Source organism: Macaca mulatta, chromosome 5 (assembly GCF_049350105.2).
Source record: "Macaca mulatta isolate MMU2019108-1 chromosome 5, T2T-MMU8v2.0, whole genome shotgun sequence".
NCBI classification, from domain to species: domain Eukaryota; kingdom Metazoa; phylum Chordata; class Mammalia; order Primates; family Cercopithecidae; genus Macaca; species Macaca mulatta.
In genome coordinates, this window is record NC_133410.1 from 46,351,756 (window position 1) to 46,364,206 (window position 12,451).

Sequence of the window (12,451 nt, forward strand, 5' to 3'; positions counted from 1 at the left end):
CAATTCCCCTAACAAATCTCTTCTTATCCCTGTATCTATCTCTATATATCCTATTAGCTTTGTTTCTCTGGAGAACCCTGCCTAATACATCTATGAACAATGGGTTTTCCAATATTACACAGACCTTCCCACTCAGTCTCAGCAACAGTATGAGGAAAGTCCTTCTCTTACCCCTGTAAAATGGAAGAGCAGAGCAACTTCCTGAGGACAGCTGAATCCCAAGAAAAAAAGGACAATGTTCTAGTTTCTTCTTCTAAAGTCAACAATCATATAACTCCCTTAACTACTCACATAAAAGTTAGACCAAGAGATCAAACATGTTACAACAGTGGACCTTCCACATAAAAGGAAACATCACAAAAAGAAATAAAGCATTCTATAATCCCTTCCATATACTAATGATCTGCAGCATTTTTGTTCTACTAAACCACTGGACTTAATCATTAAGCTTATGATCAGTCAGCATGGCTCTCCTTCAGAGAAGGGAATCAGCAGCCTATCAAGACATTGCTTCTTTGCTTCTTCCATTTCATGAGTCACCTACACTATCTATGACTTTAGGTATCGTTCTGAGGCCACTGTTAGCAGTTAAGCTTTTTGAATCCCAAATTCTCCAAAGTAGGTCAAAACTACATTAATTAAATTAAATCTGTAGTCATTCTACAGTCTGGCCAACATGGCAAAACCTCGTCGCTACTAAAAATACAAAAATTAGCCAGACGTGGTGGCACACACCTGTAATTCCACCTACTCGGGAGGCTAAGACACAAGAATCACTTGAACCTGGGAGGCAGAGGTTGCAGTGAACCCAGATCACACCACTGTACTCCAGGCTGGGTGACAGAGGGAGACCCTATCTCAAAAAAATAAATAAATAAAAATAAAAATAAAAAAATTGTAGTTAGTCTATAACTAAAGCTGAAAACTTATTACTAATTCTATGTCTTATCAAAAATTATGACAAGTATATATCTAGCATAATACATCAGGGTCCTGCGATAAGAACAAACAACATAAGAAATTCCAAGAATACAATTCTAACATTATAGAGATAGGCCAAATTTGAAAATAAGCCCTTTCAATTATTACATTCCCAAGAATAAATTTAATGCAAAAATTAAATCACCTTGGAAATTCAAATAAAAAAACCATTAACACTCAAAGGAATTAAAGTCCATAATCAAATTTTCATTTCCTTATGAGCTACACCTTGAAAATGTTCAAATCACAATGCTTAGATAAAAGTCAATAAAACATCATGATGAATTTATTCTTCTGCCACTTCTCAGAGGCATTCTTAATACTTAGAATGGGCATACAGTCATGTGCCACATAACAACATTTCAGTCAATGATGGACTGTCCTATAATATTAAAATGGAACTGAAAAATTCACATCACCTAGTGACATTGTAGTCCCAGTAATATTGTAGCACAATTACTTAGTTTTTTAAATAAATTCAGTGTGGTCTAAGTGTACAGGGTTTATAAAGTCAACAGTAGTATACAGTAATGTCCTAGGCCTTCACATTTACTCACTACTCTCTGCCTCACCCAGAACAACTTTTAGTCCTGTAGGCTCCTCATTCATGCTAAGTGCCCAATACAGGTGTATCATTTTTTATCTCATACAGTATTTTTACTCTTCCTTTGCTATGTTTATATATGTTTAACTACACAAATACTGACCATTGTGTCACAAGGACCTTCAGTATTCAGTAAAGTAACATCCTGTACAGATTGGTAGCCTAGGAGCGATTAGCTACACCATATAGCCTATGTGTGTACTAAGCTATACCATCTAGGTCTGTGTAAATACACTGTATGATGTTTGTAGAATGATGAACTCACCTAATGATGCATTTTTAAGAACATATATCCTTGTTGTTCAGCAATGCATGACTGCAGTTCCTCCAGGGATTCAGAAATTATATCACATCAAAGACAAATTTTCCTAGCCACATTGTAAAGAGCCCAAAGAATAATCATCCACAAAAAAAAAAAAAAGTGGTGAGCTGTAGCTGTATCTCTACCATATTCTTATGACCTCTGATAAACTAAAACTGAATCAAAGATTTAAATGTACAAAGGGAAAGAAATATGAAACCATGCAGTACTAAATGAAAACACACAAATTCCCTTAAAATCTAGAATGAAAAAGACATTTCTAAATGACTAAAACCCATTACATAAAGAAGGAAATACTGATAAATTGTACTACATTAAAAGAAAAATCAGGGTCAAAAGACAAATGACACACTAGGGAAAAAATATTTCAAACTCACATCATAGGCAAAAGATTCATCTCCATCATATAAAAAGAGCAGCTAGAACTCAAATGGAGATAACAGTGATAAATTCCTAAAAATGTTCAAAGAAAATGAAAATCACTTCACAGAAAAATTAAAACAGCCCTTAAAGAAATGCAAAGGTATACAACTCATTCACATGTTCTTATTAAATAATAAATACAAATTAAAACAACACAGAATATTTTTCACTTATCAGACTGTCAAGAATCCAAATTTTCATAATACTCTGTTAACAAAACAGATCTCACACCATAAGAAGAATGCAAAACGGTACAACATATACAGGGAGAAATTTGGTAATACACAAACATTACACAGGCATTTATATTTTGATAAAACAATTCTACTTTTAGGAATTTAGACATGCAAGCATCCACTAGCAGAAAACTGTTTATGATGTATTCACATCATAAAATATTAATTCCATGCAACAAGGAACAGTTTTCCACAGACTGAAAACATGCAGTTGACTGAAAAAAAAAAGAGGTACAGAGCAGTGTATGTAAAGTCTGCTATCTTTTGTAGAGAAAATGAAAAATTAAGAATATAGATTCCTATTCGTATGTGTTTGCATATTAAAAGACAACACATTAGGTATACATAGTATGGTAGAACCTACTAAACGGATTACCTACCTACTTATGAATCTGAAGCCAGATTGCCTAAGTCTGTTTCTGTCACTTCCAAATTAAAACCTTTCCGAGCCTATTTTTAATATGGTGAGTATAGACATTCAAATACCTCAGAGAGCTGATACAAGATATAAATGAGTTAATATTTGCAAAGTACATAGGACTGTATTTGGACACTTAAGTATTATACACTTTTTTTTTTTTTTAAGCAACAAACAACTAAATAAATAGAACCTGCAGGCATGGGTAAATATATGAATAGAAGTAAGGTTTGTCAAATTTACATTTTTCCAACTCTTTTAATTTTACAAATGTATGGTTCAAAAACAATACTAAAAGAATATATATACTCAACACAACTGTCCACACACCTATGTAATACAAACATAGCCACATTCCCAAACCCTAAAACAGTTATCCCAAAGTACACTGTGTTCTTAGAAACCAGAGCTGAATGTCATCTAGAGGAAGAAGGGGACATGAAAATATTCTTGGCTGCAGCCTCATCAGAATGCTTGTCATTTATGTGAGTAACACAAAATCCAGAAAACTCCCATCAATACGATAATTTTGACATTAAGGATTCATCATAACTGGGAGTAAAATGCGCTCAGCATACTGTTGCCGCTCTCAGAGAATGACATTTGAGACATTCCTACCTTCCAGAAAAGTTTAAAATTTTCCAGTCAAGATCACCAGGTTTTAATTAAGTATAAAATTTTCCCTCTACAACCTGTTTTTAAAACCTCTTCATTTTCATTCCCTCTCTGAGCCCTCAGTTTCTGCCACTTTGGTGCAGCTGAAGGTGGACTCTATCTTACAAAACAGAGCCTACCATCTCTGATAAGCATCTATTTCAATACTATATTACAGTAGCTCCTTCCACTGTTTCTTGTTACAGAATTGATAAGCTGGTGACCTGCCTTTTAGGGAGGGTTTCTCGCTCATCTATTTATTTCAGCTGGAAAATCACTCTCAGTAGATTCCTGAACTGAAGCTGCAATTGATGATTCTGCAGCCTGAGCCTCCAGAGGCTGAAAGAGAACTAATCCTTTTCCATGTGCTCCTTTACAAACTCTTTCATCATAAAATTGTATAGACCTTGAATAGCATTTTTTTCTGCTACATATTTTTCTGCAACAATGAAACACACTTCTACTTTTTATTTTCTTCTATTCTTCTCTCACACCTTTCAGAAAGTTTTAACTGTTCTTAGCTATGTAATAAACTTAGGAAGCTGAGTTTCTAACTGCTTAACCTGCTTATTAATTTGGTCTCTTCTCCAACACACATAGTATTAATGCTGTTTGCTGGAAATGAATACTTCACTACCTTATTTTTTTTTCTATGCATTAGTCTTTTTCTAACATACTCCTCTAGTTCTTAAGTTTCAGAATCTTCTTCTCTATCAATAACAATGAAATCAGTCAATTTTGAATTTACTAAAAGTATCTACCATTCATTTCCCCTCTTCTTCCCTGAGACAAATAATTCCACACAGGAACTTTTCTCTCATTAGACCAACATCTAGTCTACTTAAGCTTGAATTTATCTTCTTGCCTGTCTCGTTCCAATATGCCCCTCTTGCTTGAGCCTTGTCTTGAATCTAATTTTTGGGCACAATCCTTCAAAGCACAAAATATGACTACGTTCAAAATCTGTAATGGCTATATTACCTTGAAAATCACCTAATGATACTGTGAGTTCAACAGATTTCCCTAGTCTTAGTTTTACCTGCCTTTAACGTCATCCCTTAACTGTGACTTCTTAACAGTTTTTCATTTCCTGACTCTCTTTGAAGGAGCCATTCCATTTGAGATCTTGCCTCTTTCTCTTTTTGATTAATTTGACTCAGGTTCTTACCTCAATCTAGTAACAACCAAACTTTTAAACTCTCCTTTTACCAATCCTATGACATACAACATTTAGATCCTCTTGAATCTCTATTTCCCTCTTATAGATGTCTACTTTAACTTCAAATCTCATTTTCTATGTCATTTCTCTTAAGCTGGTGTCCTAATTTCCCAAATTTGCTCCTAAAAACTTTTCTTTTTCTCCAGCTCTAACTTATTGCTTCCATTTTTCCACTGCTCTCTATTAACAATGAAGCATAAATTTTAAAATACTCTAGCACCTAAAAATCCTAAGCAAAAATGATTTTTAGAACCAGATATTCCAATCATGAGACTTTTAAATTGCTTTCTCACTGTTTTTGCAATAATTGTATTGAATGGTTTCTCATCATCAATTTATGAAGAAGGTATATGCTCTTAACAAGAAGGGTTCCCGTTGCTTTTTAATTTAATATCCATCTCCATAATTTGATATCCATACGCACCTCCTATGGATGGAGTCACACTGTGGATCTCAAAGATCAAAAGTTATGACCAGAGTACATAGAATTGTTAAATTCAAAGCCACCCTGAGATCATAAAATAGGAACAACTATTAAATCGATGGCCAAGTCAGGTAACTCCAAGATTTGTCACTCCAAACTTCCATCTCTTGTCTCTGAAGAGGAGTCAAAACAATATAAAAGATCAGAATTTGAGCAGACTTTTTATTTTTTTTTAGACGGAGTCTCTCTCTGTGGCCAGACTGGAGTGCAATGGGGCGATCTCAACTCACTGCAACCTCCGCCTCCGGGGTTCAAGCGATTCTCCTGGCTCAGTCTCCCGAGTAGCTGGCACTACAGACAAGTGTCACCATGCCCGGCTAATTTTTGTATTTTTAGTAGAGACGGGGTTTCATCATGTTGGCCAGGATGGCCTTGATCTCTTGATTTCGTGATCCTCCCGCCTCGGCCTCCCAAATTGCTGGGATTACAAGTGTCAGCCACCCCACTCGGTCACAATTGGAGCAGACTATATATGTCCCGTATGTAGGCCTGGCACTAAACATTTCCTGAAAATACCACTGGCCATACTAGAAACACTTTGAGATCTATAAGGCTCGCACACAAAAAGACTCTATAATCAAACCCTTCTCTCAGTCAAGGCTACTTAGAAAAAACTGCGTCTACAGATTTCAAAGCCAAGCAGCAATAATCACTTGACCAACACCCGTTTAACAGGGATGCCTCAGCACTCCTGGTCAGATTTTGTTTGCTGAGTCCCTCAAAGCTTGTTGGCATTTTCTTACAGCCCAAGGTAGGCAAACCTGCTTATATACAAACAGCCTCTCTCCTGTGGGCAAAATTGCCACTACACTGAACATATGTGATCAGTACCTAGAATTCTGCCACAGCGTAACACTTCCCACTTTAGCCATGCCAAAAGATACAACTACACAAATCGCTCTGCAACATGGAAGTCCTTTCCTTTTCATTTTCTTTTTACTCCCATCCTATGTCCTAGACGTCAGAGTGACAGAAGGTCCAAAATATAACGTCTTTCCATTCCCTCTGGGAGAAATGAAACAAAAGAAGTGGAAAAAAAAGTTCAAAATATTTCCTGATAACTGTTAGAGCAACGAGTGAAGACTGTGTCTTATAATTGTCAGCTTACTGATAACGAACCCCAGAATTAGACAAACTTACCAACGACGTCACGGGTAACAGCCAAAAGAAGATGGCGCAGAGGCAAATTCTCAGCCTTTCCGTTTTACAGCCTGGAGGGGTCCGGTTAAACAGGTACTTCCGATGAGCAGTTTCCGCAAAAGGAAGAGGCGGTCCAAGGACTGCGCGTTCCAAACTGACCAATCAGATAAATGATTGCTATCTCCACAGGGGAACTAAAAAGACAGCCATTAGGAGTGTTCTTCTAATATAAGTCCCTCTGTAATAAAGGAAACAAAAGAATTGAGATAGGTGTTCCTACCTACCAACATAATTCCTAGTAACACCTGTTGGGATCTTTTCTTTCCATGTCGCAGCTCTCTCTTGGCAAGCCCCCTGGCTCCGTGTTACATCTTTATCCCACTTGGTGATGAGGTAACTTTGAGATTGCCTGCAACTCAAAGCAAGTCATAAATCCAGTGTAGCCCATCTGACCTCTCCTAAGCATGCTAGGATGCTAATTATGATGACCACATAATATTTTGTCCAAACTGAGACCCTTGAAAGTGAAAGAGGGCAATGGAATTAATTAAAATTATGTGTTTTACTATTTTTTGAGATTTTTGAGACTTTATATTGGTGGACCAATAAAGTGCAATTCAAAATTCATTTTGGAAATTAAATTAGTTCTTAAAATTAAAATGATATAACTCTATATTAAAGCTAAAACGTTTTTTAAAGCCTGTATTGATAATATGAACATTATAAAATGGCACTTTGGGAGGCGGAGGCAGGTGGATCACCTAAGGTCAGCAGTTTGAGACCAGCCTGGCCAACATGGTGAAACCCCGTCTCTACTCAAAATACAAAAATTATCTGAGTGTGGTGTCGGACGCCTGTAATCCCGGCTCCTCTGGAGGCTGAGGCAGGAGAATTGCTTGAACCAAGCAGGCGGAGGTTGTAGTGAGCCGAGATCGTGCCATTGCCCTCCAGCTGGGCAACAAGAGCGAAGTTCCATTTCAATATATATATCATTCTTGCCGTATGCTGTGCTGATGTATTTTAATTAGTGTTTTGGTCTGTAAGATTAGGTCACTGGTATTTTCTAAAGAATGTATTTTAATATGGTATTATTGCTTGTAAACTTTTTAAATCGCCTATAGTCTTCTCATATATGAACTTTATGAGTGATATATGTAAAATTTTTGACATTTTCACTTAACTCTTCACCATATATTATAGTATTTTAAATTGAGAAAATAAGCTCATAGAAATCCGGCTAAATAGAAAATATCCTTTCTATTTTTTTTATTTTGAAATATGTAATTTTTCAGCCCAAATATATTTGCAAGTACCTTCTTTTTGCCTCTATTAAGGGAACCTATCTTCAACAAATGTTTGTATGAGACAAATTTCATTAACCTTTTTGTTATTTATGATTCTTTTGAAGGTTTTACAAATTTAGATCCTGAAAATTGGAAAGCCTTTTAAATTTTATGTCGCTAAAAATGTGAATTTATACTACTTATAGTAGAAATCCTATGAAAAAAATTATATAAATTTAAAATATTCCAAAGCACAATTATAGAATGTGAAAATTAAATATTATATAAAATTTAAGATACAATTGAAGTTGTTCATATTATCCCTTGATTTTGAATGAGTATTTGAAATATTTTCCTGTGTCATGGGCTTTGTTTTTAATAACTACAATCTGCTATATTTTCAAAACCCCTATTTTATTGGCACAACGATTGAGTTCTTTGAAAATTTTCAAATGATTTTAACACAATTCAACAATTTTTTTCTGTCATAAAAAGTTTACTATTTTTGTAGATAATTTAAGTTTATTTACAAAGTTTTTTTTTAAGGATCAAATGTTTGCAAAATCCTGTTTGGAAGCAACAAAGAAACAAAACGTGCTATTATGTTTAAGTCTACTTTTTTGTTTGTTTTACTCAATTCCAGTTTCATCACACATAAAAAAAGATTCATCTAATTATTACATATAACACTATTTATGAATATTAACAATTACAGCATATATATACACATATATACATATATACATATATATACACACACACACACGTATATATATTTTCCCCCCGAGATGGAATCTCGCTCTGTAGCCCAGGCTGGAGTGCAGTGGCACGATCTCGGCTCACTGCAAGCTCCGCCTCCCAGTTCACGCCATTCTGCTGCCTCAGCCTCCCCAGTAGCTGGGACCACAGGCGCCTGCCACCACGCCAGCTAATTTTTTCTATTTTTAGTAGAGACGGGGTTTCACCACGTTAGCCGGGTTGGTCTCCATTTCCTGACCTCGTGATCCACCGGCCTTGGCCTCCCAAAGTGCTGGGATTACAGGCGTGAGCCAACACGCCTGGCCTACAGCTTATATTTCAATTGCAGTTTAGATACATTAATTAATTGTGTGCATACCACAGCTCATTCCAAGAATATAGTTATCCCATTGGATTCCCAATTTAATATGAGTATTTATTTTCTCCTAGGATCTTGTGTTCTTCCCAATTCAGGTTCATATTTTACTGTAATAATTGATTTTAAATATTGCTTGAACTGAATATAAAATCGCATTCCCAATAGCAGCTGATATTTTACTCTTTGGAAGAATGAATTTTCCAATGTTTTAATTTGAGTGCATAAATTAAAGTAAGTTTTGGTAAATAGTAAAATATATATTTACAATATAGTTAGTTTTTCTAACTTTCCTGTGCTGCTAGTGTCCCAGACCACCTTCCTTCATTAGTAAGTATCCTTAATGATGTATTTAATAGAATGGTTGTTGTATTAGTCCATTTTCATGCTGGTAATAAAGACATACCCCAGACAGGATGATTTATAAAGGAAAGAGGCTTAATTGACTCACAGTTCCATATGGCTGTGGAGGCCTCACTATCACGGTAGAGGATGAAGAAAGAGCAAAGTGATGTCTTACATGGCAGCCAGCAAAAAGCAAATGAGAGTCAAGTGAAAGGGGTTGCCCTTATAAAACCAACAGATTTCATGAGACTTATTCACTACCACAAGAACAATATGGTGGAAACTGCCCCCCATGATTCAATTATCTCCCACTGGGTCCCTCCCATAACACATGGGAATTATGGGAGCTATAATTAAACATGAGATTTGGGTGGGGACACAGCCAAACTATATCAGTGGTGAGTAAGGTTTGATCTGGAAAGGTCAGATAAACAGAGACAGGATATTGCTAGTTGTCTGTCAGGTTTGTCCATGTGTTATAATCATAATATTGTTTACTGCACACATTTCACACTTTTTAAAATGAGATGATAGCAGAAGCTACAAGTGCAAAGTCAAGATCTAACAAATCCACACTGACTTATTTTAATGCAAATATAAATAGTAATTTTTCAACAAAAATAAAACATCTGGGATAAATAGTGTGTTGAACAAGATGCCAAGAAATAAGATATACATTCTTTTGTATGATGTGTTTCTGTGAGCCTGATGCCTTCAGAACTTGTCAGATGAAGTACACATATAAGTCTACTATGGCAAGATCTTCTCTCACCTAACATCTTTCAAAGCACAAACTTTGTTTACATTCCCTATCTCCCACCCCTTCCCAGGTCTTAGTCTTAGAAGTGAGAAGAGGCACAATGTGCTCACCTCTTCTTTTCATATAAGTCTCATCTGTCTGCAAAACACCAATCATCCCACCTTTGTTCTCAGTCTAGATCCCCTCACAAATCCAATTTGAGGGAGATGAGTGATTGGAACTCTCTAAAGCAGATTTGGCCAACTGTCAGGTTAGCTTTTTTTTTGTAATGGAATATGAGGAGAAATTAAACTAGAGGGCCAGGAGGAAAACAGGAAGGATAAGGAGATGAGTGGTGTATAGCGTAGGTCTCAGGAAAATGTGTATAGAGACATTTGGGGGCAAGGATATGGAAGTAAATGTGGAATATGGGGAAAAAAGATGAGAGATGAAAGGAGTTTTTCAAAAGTGTTCATTTGTGTTATATGTACACACTTCATGTTTAAGGAATCCAAGTAAATAAATTTCCTTTTAAATTAATTTGTATCACTGTGCTGTTATTCTTTGACTACCATGCTGTAATTCTATGATTTCAATAAGATAAAAAAGAGAACAACCAATGGAATTTAGAAAAAAAAATTCATACAATAATGTCTTGATCAAGAAAGAATTCAAATCTAAAATAATTATTTAGCTATACTAGCACTTGTAAAATGTATTTTATCTATGATACCACACTGCACAGCCCTGCAGCCTGACTGCATGACATTATGAAGGGTTCTATTTCATGCTTTCTGGAAAGTTTTTGTTTTTTAAACTAATGGTTTGCAAGTTATTTGGCAGAAGTGACATCTTTATTTAGACCCTATGAGCTTCTTATTTATATAGACCATCTAACATTGTGAAATTTGAACCTCAAAAACTAATTTCAAATTTGCCTAGTTTCAAATTGCCACTTAATGGCTCAGTTGCTGCCCACTATCAGATCTGGAACTAATCAACTAATTAAAGGGACAGTTAAGGGAATGGCATAATATCGGCAGGAAGGATATAGCTTTAGTGGTACAGTCCCAAAACTCAGAGTTTCCTTGATTTATTAAATCGTATGGTTATTTTTAGTGAAGGTTTAGAAAGAAGCCTCTCTACTCTGGCAATTCTTTTTACTAGAACCTGAATGACCTCTAATTTTAACACCCTGCGTAGAAAAACATCTATGATCCAGTTCTCTCACAGTCCTGTTTATTGTGTTATGAATGTAGAGATATGCATCCTCTATGGGTTTCATTGAAGAATAAATAGTTCTTCCTCTAAATTATCTTATCTGGATTGGTGCTTGACTATTAGGTAGTGGCAGCATACACAAAAACATACCAAATAATACTGGTCAAAGGGAAATGATAGCTAGGGTTATTTTTCTTAGGCTACAATTATATACTAACTATAAGGTAAATTATCCAATTACATGTTTTTGTTTGTTTGTTTGTTTTAAGACAAAGTCTTGCTCTGTTGCCCAGGCTGGAGTCCAGTGAAGCCATCCTGGCTCACTGCAACCTCTACCTCCCAGGTTCAAGTGATTCTCCTGCCTCAGCCTCCTGAGTAGTTGAGATTACAGGCGTGCGCCACCACGCCCAGCTAATTTTTATATTTTTAGTAGAGACGAGGTTTCACCATGTTGGTCTGGCTGGTCTCGAACTCCTGACATCGTGATCCACCCGCCTCAGCCTCCCAAAGTACTGAAATTACAAAGCGTGAGTCACCACACCAGTCCTCGATCACATTTTTTACATTTCAATGTAGAGGATCTAGGACCAAGTCATCTAAATTTCAGTTTTTCAGCAGCCAAGAAGGTGTGAAATGATGACATTCACTAAATAGACTACTGAATAGTGTCAATACATATGACAATTAAAGATGGCCACAATACTTTGACTCTCTTCCATAGAGAAGCAAGGCCTACATCCCTTTGTCTTGAATTGGAGTGGACTCTGTATCTACTTTGACTAATAGAATATGGCGGAAGTAACAGTATGCTACTTTGTATGCTGGGCAGTAGTGGGTTTGCTATTTCTACTCCCTGTCACTTGGAATGCTTACTCTGGGGGAAACCAGCTGCCACATAAGAAGTCTAACTTCTGACACTGCCATCCTATGAGAAAACTCAACGTAGCCACTTGCAGAGAAAGATCCTCAAACAACCACTACTGTTGTACTTCTCTCCACCCAGGCATCAGGCCTGTGAGTGAGAAAAGCACTCCTATGGCTCCATTTTTGGCAATATTTCACTGCAGCTTCATAAGAAATCCCAAGTGAGAATCACCCAGGTGAACCTACAGAAAAATCAATAAGAAAACCAAAAACGGTGTTTTTTGTTGTTGTTGTTTTGTTTTGTTTTAACCAAATTTCAAGGAACTTTGTTAAGCAGCAATAGACAACTGGAATAACACTCAATATTTATTAAGGGCCAGGAGCAGTGACTCACATCTATAATC

General features: G+C 36.2%; 1 protein-coding gene across 1 annotated transcript in view; it reads right to left on the reverse strand.

Moving 5' to 3' along the window:
• The window catches only part of COX7B2 (cytochrome c oxidase subunit 7B2), a 169,029-nt gene extending 162,448 nt beyond the window's left edge, over positions 1–6,581 (reverse strand). The window contains exon 1 of the mRNA XM_078001404.1: positions 6,482–6,581. The gene's annotated coding sequence lies outside the window, so the exon portion shown is untranslated. The remainder of the gene's footprint in view (positions 1–6,481) is intronic.
• Positions 6,582–12,451: the final 5,870 nt, after the last annotated feature.